Source organism: Podarcis cretensis (assembly GCF_951804945.1).
Source record: "Podarcis cretensis genome assembly, chromosome: 12".
NCBI lineage: Eukaryota > Metazoa > Chordata > Lepidosauria > Squamata > Lacertidae > Podarcis > Podarcis cretensis.
In genome coordinates, this window is record NC_137181.1 from 22,740,480 (window position 1) to 22,754,061 (window position 13,582).

General features: G+C 47.9%; 1 protein-coding gene across 3 annotated transcripts in view; it reads right to left on the bottom strand.

Annotated features, from left to right (window-relative positions):
• KIAA1217 overlaps positions 1 to 13,582 on the bottom strand; it is a 369,002-nt gene that overhangs the window by 286,399 nt on the left and 69,021 nt on the right. The gene's annotated exons all lie outside the window — the stretch shown is intronic.

Sequence of the window (13,582 nt, forward strand, 5' to 3'; positions counted from 1 at the left end):
TGGAAAGCGATTTTGTCTTTGCTTGGGTAAGCACCTCAAGCTGAAGCCCAAATTTATATTCATAGAACAACTGTCCTTTGAAATTAAACTATTTGCTGACACCTCCTGCAAAGAAAGGGCCAGAGTCACAGCAGTTAGTGCAATACAGAATAACTGATGACCACAGGAAAGTTGCGGGGGGGGGGGGGAGCGGGGAGCGCTAAAGACAACTCATTTTCATTCAGAGCCTCTTTTGAAAGTCCATCACATTTGACAGATGACACAGACCAAAGCGCAAGCAAATAGTGAATAGTAGCTTTTAGTCCAAAACACAACATTTCTGGTTCATGCTTACCCAAATAAATGGAAGCAATATTATTATAGATACAGATTTACAGCAAGTTTCTGCAGCAACAGGTCATCACAACAAGGTCTTTTATCTATTTTAGCCACACAAAATTCAGATAAAACAGTATTCCACCTGCCTATGATAAAGAACTATTGACCTATTAGTATTTTTCCAAGTGGAAATTTAGTTATTTATAGGCAAACAGGGCTGGGGACTCTTTAAAATATGTATCTGGGGCTGTGTGTGCACCACTGTCTGCTGTGTATTCCCTTATGTGGCTGCTGTGCATATACCCCAATTATGTGAGCAGGAAGGAGAGAAGGTGAGATTCTAGGCCATTACTCCTGCTCCCTTCATCAAATACACGGCCATTAGTGGTTTGGGCAGAGGCAAGGAGGAAGAGGCTCAATTTGCTTCCATCTTGGGGTGAAGTGGATGCTGGACTGAAACTCCATCAGAAATACAAAGTCAAATAACCTGACATATTGCGCTTTTCAGTTTTAAAAAGGAAATCCAGATACATTGGATGGTATCCAACATTTAGATAAATTAAAACTAATGGACATGACTAATTTCCAGCGGATCTGCTCTGAGTATAACTGAGTTGAATACAACCCATATACTATATGCATAGCTACAAAACTGATAGAATCAAAGCAGAGGAGGAAAGCCCTTTTTGTTGCTAGCTTGAGAACACCTGCTTGCTGTTGTTCTTTCCCCTCTTCATTTCGATCAACTGCCTGCTCCTAAAAAGCCTAAGACTTTTAAAGGATTGGGCTCCTCGGGTTCCTCCACTGCCGCTTCCAGAATTCAGAGGCTTTGAAACACCCACTTCTGCTATCACATAAAGCTGCACAAAACACAGTGCTAATTTGAGCATCTTTTTAGATATCCTTTTAGATAGCTCCGCCACCCTAAGAAGTGTCAAAGGCACTTCCCAGCCAAAGGGATGCACACACTCTTTATTGTCAAAGATAACACAGTCGCTTTTACAGCTCTGCATAGCTACACACACCAAATCTAGTGTCTAAGAAACTATTCCCAGGTCTGCGTTTTATTGAGGGGACCACTCTTCTTCCACCAGATTGGGCACCTTCCTCCAATGGGCTGCACGCACCGCACACAGCAGGAAGCTATGCCTCCATGAAAGCTTCCTCTGCTCATCCCTCTTCAATCCCCTCTTGGTTCTAGGAGACCGTGATACTGAAGCACCTGGCCCTTCACTTGCCTGACCTACCTCTTCCTCTTCTTCCAAGCTATCCTGTGCTCTACCCTCCAGCACTGAAGCTTACTCAGCCCCTGACTGGTACGTTGTTGTTGTTTAGTCGTTTAGTCGTGTCCGACTCTTCATGACCCCATGGACCAGAGCACACCAGGCACTCCTGTCTTCCACTGCCTCCCGTAGTTTGGTCAAACTCATGCTGGTAGCTTCGAGAACACTGTCCAACCATCTCGTCCTCTGTCGCCCCCTTCTCCTTGTGCCCTCCATCTTTCCCAACATCAGGGTCTTTTCCAGGGAGTCTTCTCTTCTCATGAGGTGGCCAAAGTATTGGAGCCTCAGCTTCACGATCTGTCCTTCCAATGAGCACTCAGGGCTGATTTCCTTAAGAATGGAGGGGTTTGATCTTCTTGCAGTCCATGGGACTCTCAAGAGTCTCCTCCAGCACCATAATTCAAAAGCATCAATTCTTCGGCGATCAGCCTTCTTTATGGTCTAGCTCCCACTTCCATACATCACTACTGGGAAAACCATAGCTTTAACTATATGGACCTTTGTTGGCAAGGTGATGTCTCTGCTTCTTAAGATGCTGACTGGTACAGTTCCCCACAAATCACTGGCCCCCTCTCCCGAGTCAGACTCCATCACCCCTTCCTCCGGTGTGCACACATGTCAGCATCCTGCCAGTCCCTGACAAGAAGTGAAAGTAATGGCATCCCAGGAGAGGATGTCCTCTGTGGAAGCCCCTAGATCGTGGAGCTCCCTCTCTACAGAGGAGCATCTAGCACCTTTGTTGCATAACTATCACTGAATGCTGAAGAGGAAATTTTGTTTCGTAGGACCCACCTCTTTTGCTGAATTTACACCGTTCTGTTATGCCTAGTACTGCATTACCTGTTTTGATAATTGTACCTTATATTATTATAACTCTCCCAGAGACCTTATGGCAAAAGGCAGGTAAGAAGTATTATAAATGAAATTTGAGGGCTTTTCACAATCAAGCTGTGTATAAATTTTATGAAACAAATAAATACATATGAATAAGCATATGCAACATTTATGCAGATCCATATCCTCGTCTTCTTTTCTCTCTGATGTCTGATGCTCCCTGTTATGCAGTTTGTAGAGCCCTGGCTGTAGAAGGCACTGTGGTCTTCTGGGTATTTTTATCATTTTAATACATATTTTACGCTATTCCTTCACTCAGCCTCAGTGTACAAACAAACCCTTCTTCTGCAGTCTGGAGATAAAAAATACTGACTTGCCTAACCAGACTGTTGTGAGCAATGCAACAAGACAAATATGTGCAAATAGCTCTGTGCACTCTAAGCACAATATAAATGCTAATTATTATTATTATTAGATCACCCTGGGCTTCAAAAGCATTCAGCTGCTTTGAAAATCGATACCACGGGTAATCCATTTACTCAAAGCCACTAGATGTTAGATGCAGCAATGATTGTGATAAATGAGTCGTCAGCTGTCTTATACACAGCTGAGCAAAATACACCTGCTCATTCCTTTTGGAATAAAGAATATTAAAAGAGGTGCCAAGCAGAAAGCTGGACACACTGCAGGCAGATGTTAGACATGAAAGTCTTAGCATTTTCACTAAGTATTGATTGAAAAAAGCAAAGATACTTAAGAGGTCAGCCACAGCTGGCTTACATTAGAGTTTAAGCATGGAGTATACTCTTCTCTGCTCCTGTTGATTATTATTTAGATTTCTAACCAACTTATCTCCAGACAGAGTAGATTACAGCAGTAGTAGAAGAGGAAGCATACAATATATGAAACAAATATCAACTGGGTTTGCCTTTCTTAATAATTCCCACCCCCTTCTGCCACTTGCATATAGGATGGGAAATTTCAGGAAGCCATTTTTATTGAGCTTGAAATTTAATACATTCGAGTTTTCCTACAGAAAGTAATTTTTATTTTATAACTCCAGACCCCTACATTTCTTCTGCTTTTCAATAAAATAATTTGCCCCTGCAAGTAAACCCTTTGTCTTAGGTAGCTTACATCTATATCAGACTCCTATGCATGTTTATTTTGAACTTATGTAAATCCCATTATACTCAATAGGTTTACTCTCAGGTAAGTGCACACAGGAGCGCAGGTTTATTTCACACATGTTTTTTCAGATAATTTTCCACTGTAGTGGCTCTCATGGCAGCTCACAATAATAGACGTTTAAAAAAATAAAATAAAGCAAATTAGGGAACACACAAACAGTGAGGTCCCCAATGAGCAGCACAAATATAAATAGAAAGAAAGCAGGCAATAAAACAAGCAGATCAGCCCACTGCCACTTACAGTGAAGCAGGGAAATCAATACAAATGAATGAAACCAAGTAAAAACATCACCTGCAGAAGAACAAGCGAAATAAGAAATCTCACAGCTCCAACAGCAACTTGGAAAGAAAAGCCTTCAGGGGCTGCCAAAAACTTGACATGAGTGAATGGAGAAACACAACAGAAAACTCACAGCCTTACCAATGTAATCACACGAAAAACATGGGAAGCAGTGCAATATCCACTGGAGAACTCGGCAAGCATGGGCTTAGGCATTTCTGAAAATTTATTGGACTCAGGTCAATTCAAGGCTGAGTGTGACATAACAACAGATTGTATCCAATGTTAGTCATATCCAGAGTATGACCATTCATGGTAATGTACAGTATTACTATTACTACAGTGGTACCTCGGGTTACATACGCTTCTGGTTAAACACGCTTCAGGTTACAGACTCCGCTAACCCAGAAATAGTGCTTCAGGTTAAGAACTTTGCTTCAGTATGAGAACAGAAATCATGCTTTGGCAGCGTGGCAGCAGCAGCAGGCCCCATTAGCTAAAGTGGTGCTTCAGGTTAAGAACAGTTTCAGGTTAAGTACGGACCTTCAGAACGAATTAAGTACTTAACCTGAGGTACCACTGTATTACTATTATTCCTATCCCTATCCCTATTATTATATTCCACCTTTTTCCTTGACAGGGACTCAAGGCGGTTTACAGATAAAACAGAAACAACCAAAACCATGGAGAGAAAAACTCATCATTAAAAAAAAGTTAATATAATTAAAACTCACTCTTTCTTTCTTGTTTTCTTTCTTTCTCTCTCTCTCTCTCTATATATATATATGAGAGAGCTCTATTAAAACATACAGATCACTACAATAAAAACTTCACTGCACCAAGCTTGCTGCTTGGAAGGTTGGCAGTTAGAATCCACGTGATGGGGTGAGCTCCTGTTGCTCTGTTCCAACTTCTACCAACCAAGCAGTTTGAAAGCATACCAGTGCAAGTAGATAAATAGGTACTGCTGCAGCAGGAAGGTAAACAGCGTTTCCATGCACTCTGGCTTCCATCATGGTGTTCCGTTGAACCAGAAGTGGTTTAGTCATGCTGGCCACATGACCCAGAAAGCTGTCTGTGGACGCCAGCTCCCTTGACCTGAAAGTGAAATGAGTGTCGCACCCCATAGTTGCCTTTGACTGGACAACCCAGGGGTCATTTACCTTTACCCTCGTATTATCTAGAAAATTAATACAAGGAAAGACTGCAATTTCCAAAACGTTCCCTTCTGTTGAGCACTTAAGTTGTAAGACTTTTCTTGACATAGACAGAAGCTGAACTCAAGAAATGCTGAACATCTCTATAAGAAACCATCTGTCTGATATCAAGTCTGCCAAAAATGACAGAACTGCACTAGCAACATAGCTGGGAGCATAAATACCATTTGTCAGGGAACTGCCATCGGAAGGACAGGTGGTGAGAAGGCTTCAGGAGAATAGGAGAGCCTCTTCTTCAGCAGAAGAGGGAACCAGTAGGGGGAGTGCGGGAGCTCCAAAGGAAAGGGAGTCGGAGGGGAGGCTCTGGGATACTTCCAGTGAGAACAGCGAGGAGGTATCAGAACAGCCTTTAAGGACCCCCACCCCCCGCCGGAAACTGTCACGCAGGGAATCCAGGAGGCGCATGTCCGTGAAACAGCTTTTATGTTGGAAACGTTTCCGCAAACGCCCACTGTCAGATTCTACCAGCGACTGACGGAGCCATGCTGAAGGGCTCCGCTCAAGGCAGGGTTTCACTACACTGAGTGAGCTCTGAGGGATCCAGCTTCAACGCACAAGCAGCTCATTATCCCACCACAGCAATCTGACAGTCCCTGAAAGCAGCTTGTGCAAAGAGAGGCATCATGAGCAACCCAGCCGGAGCCGGAGATGGGGGAGCAGCTGCAGCCGGTCCTAGCCTGGAAGAAAGGTACAGGATGTTGGAGGTACAGTTAGCTCTGCAAACGGCGAGGCTGGAGGAGAGGAGGGCTCATGATGCAGAAAAGGGGAAAGCCGCCCAGCTCTCGAGGAAAGTGCCAGGACTGGTGCAGAAGTTTGGGGGTGATCCCAGGAATTATCAAGCCTTCAGGACAGAGATGCAATATGCCCTCAATCTGCAGTTTGATGATTTTCCTGATGAGGAATCGAGGGTTGCTTATGTGATTGGGCATCTCGAAGGCGGGGCCAGAGATTGGGTGAGGCCACTAATGGCAGCCAATAATGAAGCCCTAAGGGACACAAGGAAGTTTTTTCGCGCCATGGATCTGATGTTTTCCAGCGAGATTGAGCAGGGAGTGGCGCGCAGGCAGTTAATGGCGTGTAAACAAGGGAACCGATCTGTCCGTGAGTACTGGACTGAGTTCACCATGTTGATCCATAAATTAGGATGGGATTTGTCAGCGGAACCGATACAAATGCTGTTCGAAGAAGGACTATCTTCGGCAGTGAAAGACGAACTTTCCCGGGGGCCCAGGGCGGAGTCTATGGACCTTCTGACTAAATCAGCGCTGGCCATAGGCTCACGCCAGGAGGCCAGAGCCTTGGAGAAGCGGGAAGGGAAAGGGGAGCGTTGGAGGGATTTCCGCATTCCAGAGATGCCAGAGCAGCCTTCTCTGCCAGCAGAGCCGATGGAAATCGGAACAGCGCGCGCGCGCGCAATTTCAAACCCCAGTGAAGGGCGGAAGAAGGAGGGAAAAGGCGCCAAGAAATGTTTTCTCTGCCAACAGCCAGGTCATTTTGCCAGAGTTTGTCCGCAAAGAAAGGAATGGCAAGGAATGGCGGGAGCTGTTGGGGAGGAGGGAGAAGGAGCTAAGGAGCAAGTAAAAGCCAACGCCTGGCTGCCACCGACGGGGCACAGCAGCCAGGCCAAGGAACAGTAAATGTGCCCACGCCAGAACCCCCAAGACCAGCTCTTGTAATAGAGGTATTGCTGGAGCTGGCAAACGGACACCCACTAAAAGTGAAGGCGCTATTAGACTCAGGCAGCTCCTGCAACTTTATGAGTAAGGAGTTTGCAGCCGCCCATCAGATACAAACCATTCCTTTAAAAAATCCCCTGCAGGTGACCACGATTGATGGGAGGGTGCTGTTGGGGGGAGAAGTAGACCAGCAGACTGTCCCCATGACAATGAGGGTGGCAAGACACACGGAACGGATAGCGTTTAATATAGCCACGTTGGGAGGAGCGCCCATCATTTTGGGGATGAGCTGGCTAGCGCTGCATGATCCGCTTGTGGGATGGCATCAGAGAGTGGTTTCCTTTGGGTCAGCACATTGTATGGGACACTGCACAGAAAAAGGGGGCCAAGTAGGCACTCAGGCCACGTTAGCAAAGATAGAAGCAATGGAACAAGGTAGGGTACCACGACAATATGCAGATTTTGCCGACGTCTTCAGCGAAAGGGAAGCAGATAAACTACCCCCGCACAGACCCTTTGACTGCCAAATCAACTTACTTCCAGGAGCGCAATTGCCAGTGGGCAAGGTGTATGCAATGTCTGACAGAGAGATGCAGGAGCTAAGGGAGTTTATTGACAAAAACCTTAAGCGTGGGTTCATCAGGGAGTCACGAGCGGTGGGGGGTAGCCCAGTGTTCTTTGTAGACAAAAAAAACTCGGACAAACCGAGATTAATTGTGGATTTCAGGGCCCTAAACGCAGTGTCCGAACCCGTGACCTTCCCTATGCCCAGAATCGATGACATTCTGACCCGGGTGAGAAAAGGGAAGATTTTTACCAAGCTGGACCTGAGGGGGGCGTATAACCTGATACGTATGAGAAAGGGAGATGAGTGGAAAACCACTATGTTCACCCCCTTGGGGGCATTTGAGTACTGCGTTATGCCTTTCGGCCTCCAGGCGGGTTCAGCAGTATTTCAATCATTCATGAATCACGTACTAGGACCATTGCTGTACAAGAACTGCGCTGCGTTCTTGGATGATGTACTGGTGTACTCAGAGGATGAAGAGCAGCATGTGCGAGATGTACGAGAAGTACTGAGCAAACTGCAAGAAAACCAGCTGTGGGTGAAACTGGAGAAGTGTCAGTTTCACACCAGGGAGGTGGAATTCCTTGGGTACCGGTTGTCGGACAAGGGGCTGGCCATGGATCCTAGCAAGGTGCAAGCGGTGCTGGAATGGAGGCCACCGAAAACTAAGAAAGATGTGCAGAGGTTTTTGGGGTTCGGAAACTTCTATCGGAAGTTCATCAAGAACTTCGCCCATTTAACAGCCCCCATCACGGATTGTCTCAGCAGTAAGAAGAAATTTGTCTGGACGGAAGAAGCGCAGCGAGCTTTCGAAAGTTTAAAGAGGGCGTTTGCTTCGGAAGAACAACTCTTACACGTGGATCTGCAGCAGCCGATGAGGGTGGAAACCGACGCGTCTGACAGAGCGGTGGGCGCCGTGCTTCTGCAGCCAGGAGCAAATACGTCGGAATGGAGGCCGTGTGCCTTCTTCTCGAGGAAATTGAACAAGTCTGAGAGGAATTATACAGTGTACGACAGAGAATTACTCGCTGTCCACGAAGCGTTCAAGAGATGGAGACACCTGTTGATTGGAGCGCAACACAAGGTTCAAGTGCGGACAGACCACAAAAATCTAGAATACTGGAGAACAGCCCGAGTATTGAACCAGAGACAAGTAAGATGGGCGCAAGAGTTCTCCAAGTTCAATTTTGAGATTCGCTACGTGCCAGGGGGTGAGAATGTCAGGGCGGACGCTCTCTCCAGAAAACCTGAGTACTTGGAGGGGGAAGGAGGGGCGGAAGAAAGACATATCATCTCAGAGGACCACTGGGTTTGTGGGGCGGCATTGGTGGGGCAAAGAGAACTGGTAGAGGGTATTGAAAACGATGAATATGCCCAAGAGAAACTTAGGGAACTCAGGGAGACAGGTGAGAACGCAGGGGGGTTTGAGGAAAAGAACGGAAAACTATATTACAAAGGGGCGCTCTACATACCAGGTGGGGAACTAAGAGGGCGGGTGCTTAAACAGTTGCATGACAGCCCCACGGCGGGGCACTTCGGGCAGCACAAGACCATGTGGTTGGTTACCAGGGAGTTTTGGTGGCCCAAGGTGCGGGAGGACGTGCGGGAGTATGTCAGGGGATGCGACAGGTGCCAAAGAGCAAAGGGAGAGAGGTTGGCGCCAGCGGGGTTATTAGAACCCTTACCCACCCCAGAAAGGCCATGGGAGATGGTATCCATAGACTTCATGACCGATCTACCGAGATCCAAAGGGAAAACCGCGGTCATGGTGGTGGTAGATCTACTAACTAAGATGTGCCACTTTATAGCTTGTTCGCATGCAGTGACAGCGGAAGAAACCGCAAGGTTGTTTGTGGAGCACATTTTTAGGTTGCATGGCGCCCCCTTGAGGGTTTTGAGCGACAGAGGAAAACAATTTACTTCTAGGTTCTGGAGGAAACTAATGAGCATGTTGCATGTGGAGGTAAGTTTTTCCACCGCCAGGCACCCAGAAACAAATGGGCAAGCAGAAAGGGCAAACGGGGTTTTGCAACAATATCTGAGGTGTTATGTAAAGGACAGAGAAACTGATTGGGTAGACTGGTTACCTCTGGCAGAATTTGCCTACAACAACGCGGAGAACGTGTCCACAGGGATGAGTCCCTTTCTAGCCAATTATGGGTGTCATCCTCGGGCGTTTCCAGGAGAGGGCGGGGGAAGGTGGAGTGTACCTGCAGCGGAAAATTTTGTTGAAGAGATGGAAGCGATCCACCGTCAGCTCCAACTCAACTTAGAGAAAGCCAAAGAAGAATATAAGAAGCAAGCTGACAGAAATAGGAGGGAAGGCGAAACCATAAGGGTGGGTAACCGGGTGTGGCTATCCACCCAAGGACTGCCGTTCAAGGGAGGGTGTAAGAAATTGAGACCCAAACGGTTGGGACCCTTTGAGGTCATACAGCAGGTCAACCCAGTAGCATTCAAACTCCGATTGCCCAGTCACATGAAATTGCACCCAGTATTTCACAGGTCATTACTGTCGCCATACAGAGAGGGGTGTGAGTGGGGGGAACATGAGAGGGAGGTCACCCGGACACCTGTCATAGAAGAGAGAGAACGCAACATGGATGTGGCAGGGATCATTGATTCCAGGTGGAAGGGGAATCAGGTGGAATACTTGGTAGAATGGGAGGGGGAGGAAGAGTCAGAAAACGCGTGGGTACCGGCAGAGGAAGTCAAAGACGAGATTTTAATAGAAACGTTTCATCGGCGTTTCCCAAGTAAACCACAACCAGTGGCAAGGTTTAGGAGGGAACACTTCGGGACTACAGATGAGGAAGGGGAATTTGAAGGGTTCCCAGAGTCGGGAGTGGAGGTGGAAACAGATTCCGACGAAGGAGAGGAAGAGGGGGAAAGAGGCGGTAGGCCGTGGTTAGAAGTGTTTGAATCCTCGGAGGATGAGGGGAGTTCCTTCCAGGGATTTCCGTCCTCGCCGCCAGTAAGAGAAGAGGCGGGAGGGGGTGAAGGGGGCCCTGGGGGGGAGGTGGATGTCAGGGAACTGCCATCGGAAGGACAGGTGGTGAGAAGGCTTCAGGAGAATAGGAGAGCCTCTTCTTCAGCAGAAGAGGGAACCAGTAGGGGGAGTGCGGGAGCTCCAAAGGAAAGGGAGTCGGAGGGGAGGCTCTGGGATACTTCCAGTGAGAACAGCGAGGAGGTATCAGAACAGCCTTTAAGGACCCCCACCCCCCGCCGGAAACTGTCACGCAGGGAATCCAGGAGGCGCATGTCCGTGAAACAGCTTTTATGTTGGAAACGTTTCCGCAAACGCCCACTGTCAGATTCTACCAGCGACTGACGGAGCCATGCTGAAGGGCTCCGCTCAAGGCAGGGTTTCACTACACTGAGTGAGCTCTGAGGGATCCAGCTTCAACGCACAAGCAGCTCATTATCCCACCACACCATTTTACAAAGTAAAAGTTTCCCCCACAAAATATTTATTTGGGGCTTCTGCCTTCACTACTTTTAAGCATGGGTTGACAATCCACATGTGGGATGGCATTCCCAGCTATCTCTATTCCCATATCTATTCACGTAACAAGAGTACAAGACCCAATAACATCACTTCAACATTAGGTTCACATCTTCTAAGAAGATGCATGCTACCACCTGCCAACTATACACTTCTGCTGTCTATACAGTGGTACCTTGAGTTACAAACACCTCAGGTTACAAACGCTTCAGGTTACAAACTCTGCTAACCTGGAAGAGTTACCTCGAGTTGAGAACTTTGCCCCAGGATGAGAATGGAAATCATGTGCCGGCAGCACAGCGGCAGCAAGAGGCCCCATTAGCAAAAGCACGCCTCTAGTTAAGAACAGTTTCAGGTTAAGAACGGACCTCTGGAAAGAATTGTTCGTAACTAGAGGTACCACTGTATATGATACAGAGGTCAGTCTCTCCACTGAGGATAAAACTCTTAGCTCTGGTTTAGGCATTAGCTGGAGTGGCATAGTTCTGGTGCCAGTCTGCTAGTCTCAAAGTCCAAGTGTCAGCACTTTGCTTCGCAGCAATAGCAAGATTTTTCCCCCATCTCATTTATTTAGAATAATTCTATACCACTTTTCAACCACCAAGTTGGCAAAGAGCTTTACATAGCAATATAGAATCAAAACATTTCTAGCACATCTTAATTCTGAAATATCCCCTCTACAGTTCCATGTTTACTTTTCCTTGGGTCTGGCAGGCTTCACTGTGCAGACAGCAAGAGCAGCTCCTGAATTTCAGGACTCCCAATCGAGCCTGGTGGTGGGTGAAGAGTGATGTTAAAAGCCCTTCCCCCCAGTCCCCTTGCAGGTATTGTTGCCCTACTGGGTCCCCACAGCAACCAAAAAGAAATGGCTCCTCTCCCCCACACCCTAGAAGTGTGCTACTAAGCACAAGTCCTAGGAAACACACTTCCAAAGAGGACCAGGGTTTCTCACCTGAGCAAATGGTATCAGCAGTTCCTGGTTCTCAGACCTCTGAGGAAGCATGGGGGAAACTAACAGTGATGTAAAAAGCTGACTGCATGCATGTTGACACATGGGGCAAGGCACTGCTAGCATGACGTATAATTACGTGACCTAGCCTAATCACGGAGTTAAAATACCGTATTTTTCGCTCCATAGGACGCACTTCTTCCCCTCCAAAAATGAAGGGGAAATGTGTGTGCGTCCTATGGTGCGAATGCAGGCTTTCGCTGAAGCCTGGAGAGCGAGGGGCATCGGTGCGCACCGACCCCTCTCGCTCTCCAGGCTTCAGGAAGCTATCCGCAAGCCTTGCAAGCCCGGCGGGAGTTCCTGCGGGCTCACCAGGCTTGTGGGCAGCAGCCTGCAGCCCCAGCGAGTGTCCACAAGCCTTGCGCCCGGCGGGAGGTCCCGCCGAGTGCACGAGGCTTGGGGCGGCAGCCTGTTGCCCGAAGCACAGGGAGCCCTCCGGAGGGCTCCCCGTACTTGGGCGAGTGTCTGCAAGCCTTGCGCGCCCGGCAGGAGGTCCCGCCGGGCGTGCGAGGCTTGGGGCAGCAGCCTGTTGCCCGAAGCACAGGGAGCCCTCCGGAGGGCTCCCCGTACTTGGGCGAGTGTCTGCAAGCCTTGCGCGCCCGGCGGTAGGTCCCGCCAGGCGCGCGAGGCTTGGGGCGGCAGAAGGGTCTCCTTCTGTTCCTTCTCCAGGTTCGCTGAAGGGCGATGCCCCTTCTCCCTCTCTGCGCAGCACCTCTCCTCTGAAGGAGGGGCGCTTGGCAGAGAGAGAGAAGGCGCAGTGCTCCTTCAGCAACGCGTCTGTCCTGGCTTCTGCTTTAGCCCTGCGCAGCCTCTTTGGGCAGGGGGAGCCTTCATCCCGCTGCCCTGAAGAGGCTTGGCGTGGTTACCCCAGAAGCCAGAACAGCCACACGGTATCACAGAAGCCAGATCCCTCTTGCTGTTCTGGCTTCTGGGGTTCAGAATAATTTTTTCTTGTTTTCCGCCTCCCAAAACTAGGTGCGCCCTATCGTCCGGTGCGCCCTATGGTGCGAAAAATACGGTATTGTCATTGCTAAAATGGCACAATCAGAGAGACAACATAGAAACTGGATCTGAGTGTTAATAAAACCTGCCCTTGGCATGATGGAATGTGGAACTGGGATTAGCAAGTAGTGATGACAGCTATAAAATCACATCAGGATTATGCAGGTTGCTGAATATAATATGGTCTTACTTTACCTAGAAGTGAAACAGTTTGCCTGCGGAAGAAATTGTTTTCCATGGGTGTCAGTCCCTTACATCTCAAACACCATCCAAAAGATTTATACCACATGCATAGAAGTGTGCTCTTCAGAAGAGTTAGGCAAGCATGCTGTTTGCTGGTCCTGAAATCCCAATTACAAGCAAAGGGATTCAAAGCTACAATAAAGCAACTGATCCTATGCTTAGAAATGGAACTGATGAGCATCTCATGCCATAAAATATAAGCAACCATTTCTTGCTTGCCCTGAGGAATGTACAGAAAGCTGGCACTGGCAGACTGTACATGAATTTATCATTATACAAATGCCAGTAAAACACCACAATGCTCAGGAGTTCAGGACCCGTTTATTTAAAAAATACTCCCTCCTGCCACAGGCCAGCCCACTCATTATGCTCTTCATCTCAAAAAACAAACAAACAAACAAACAAACAAACAAACCAAAACAACAACAACAACCCTGAAGTAAATCAAACAAAGCAA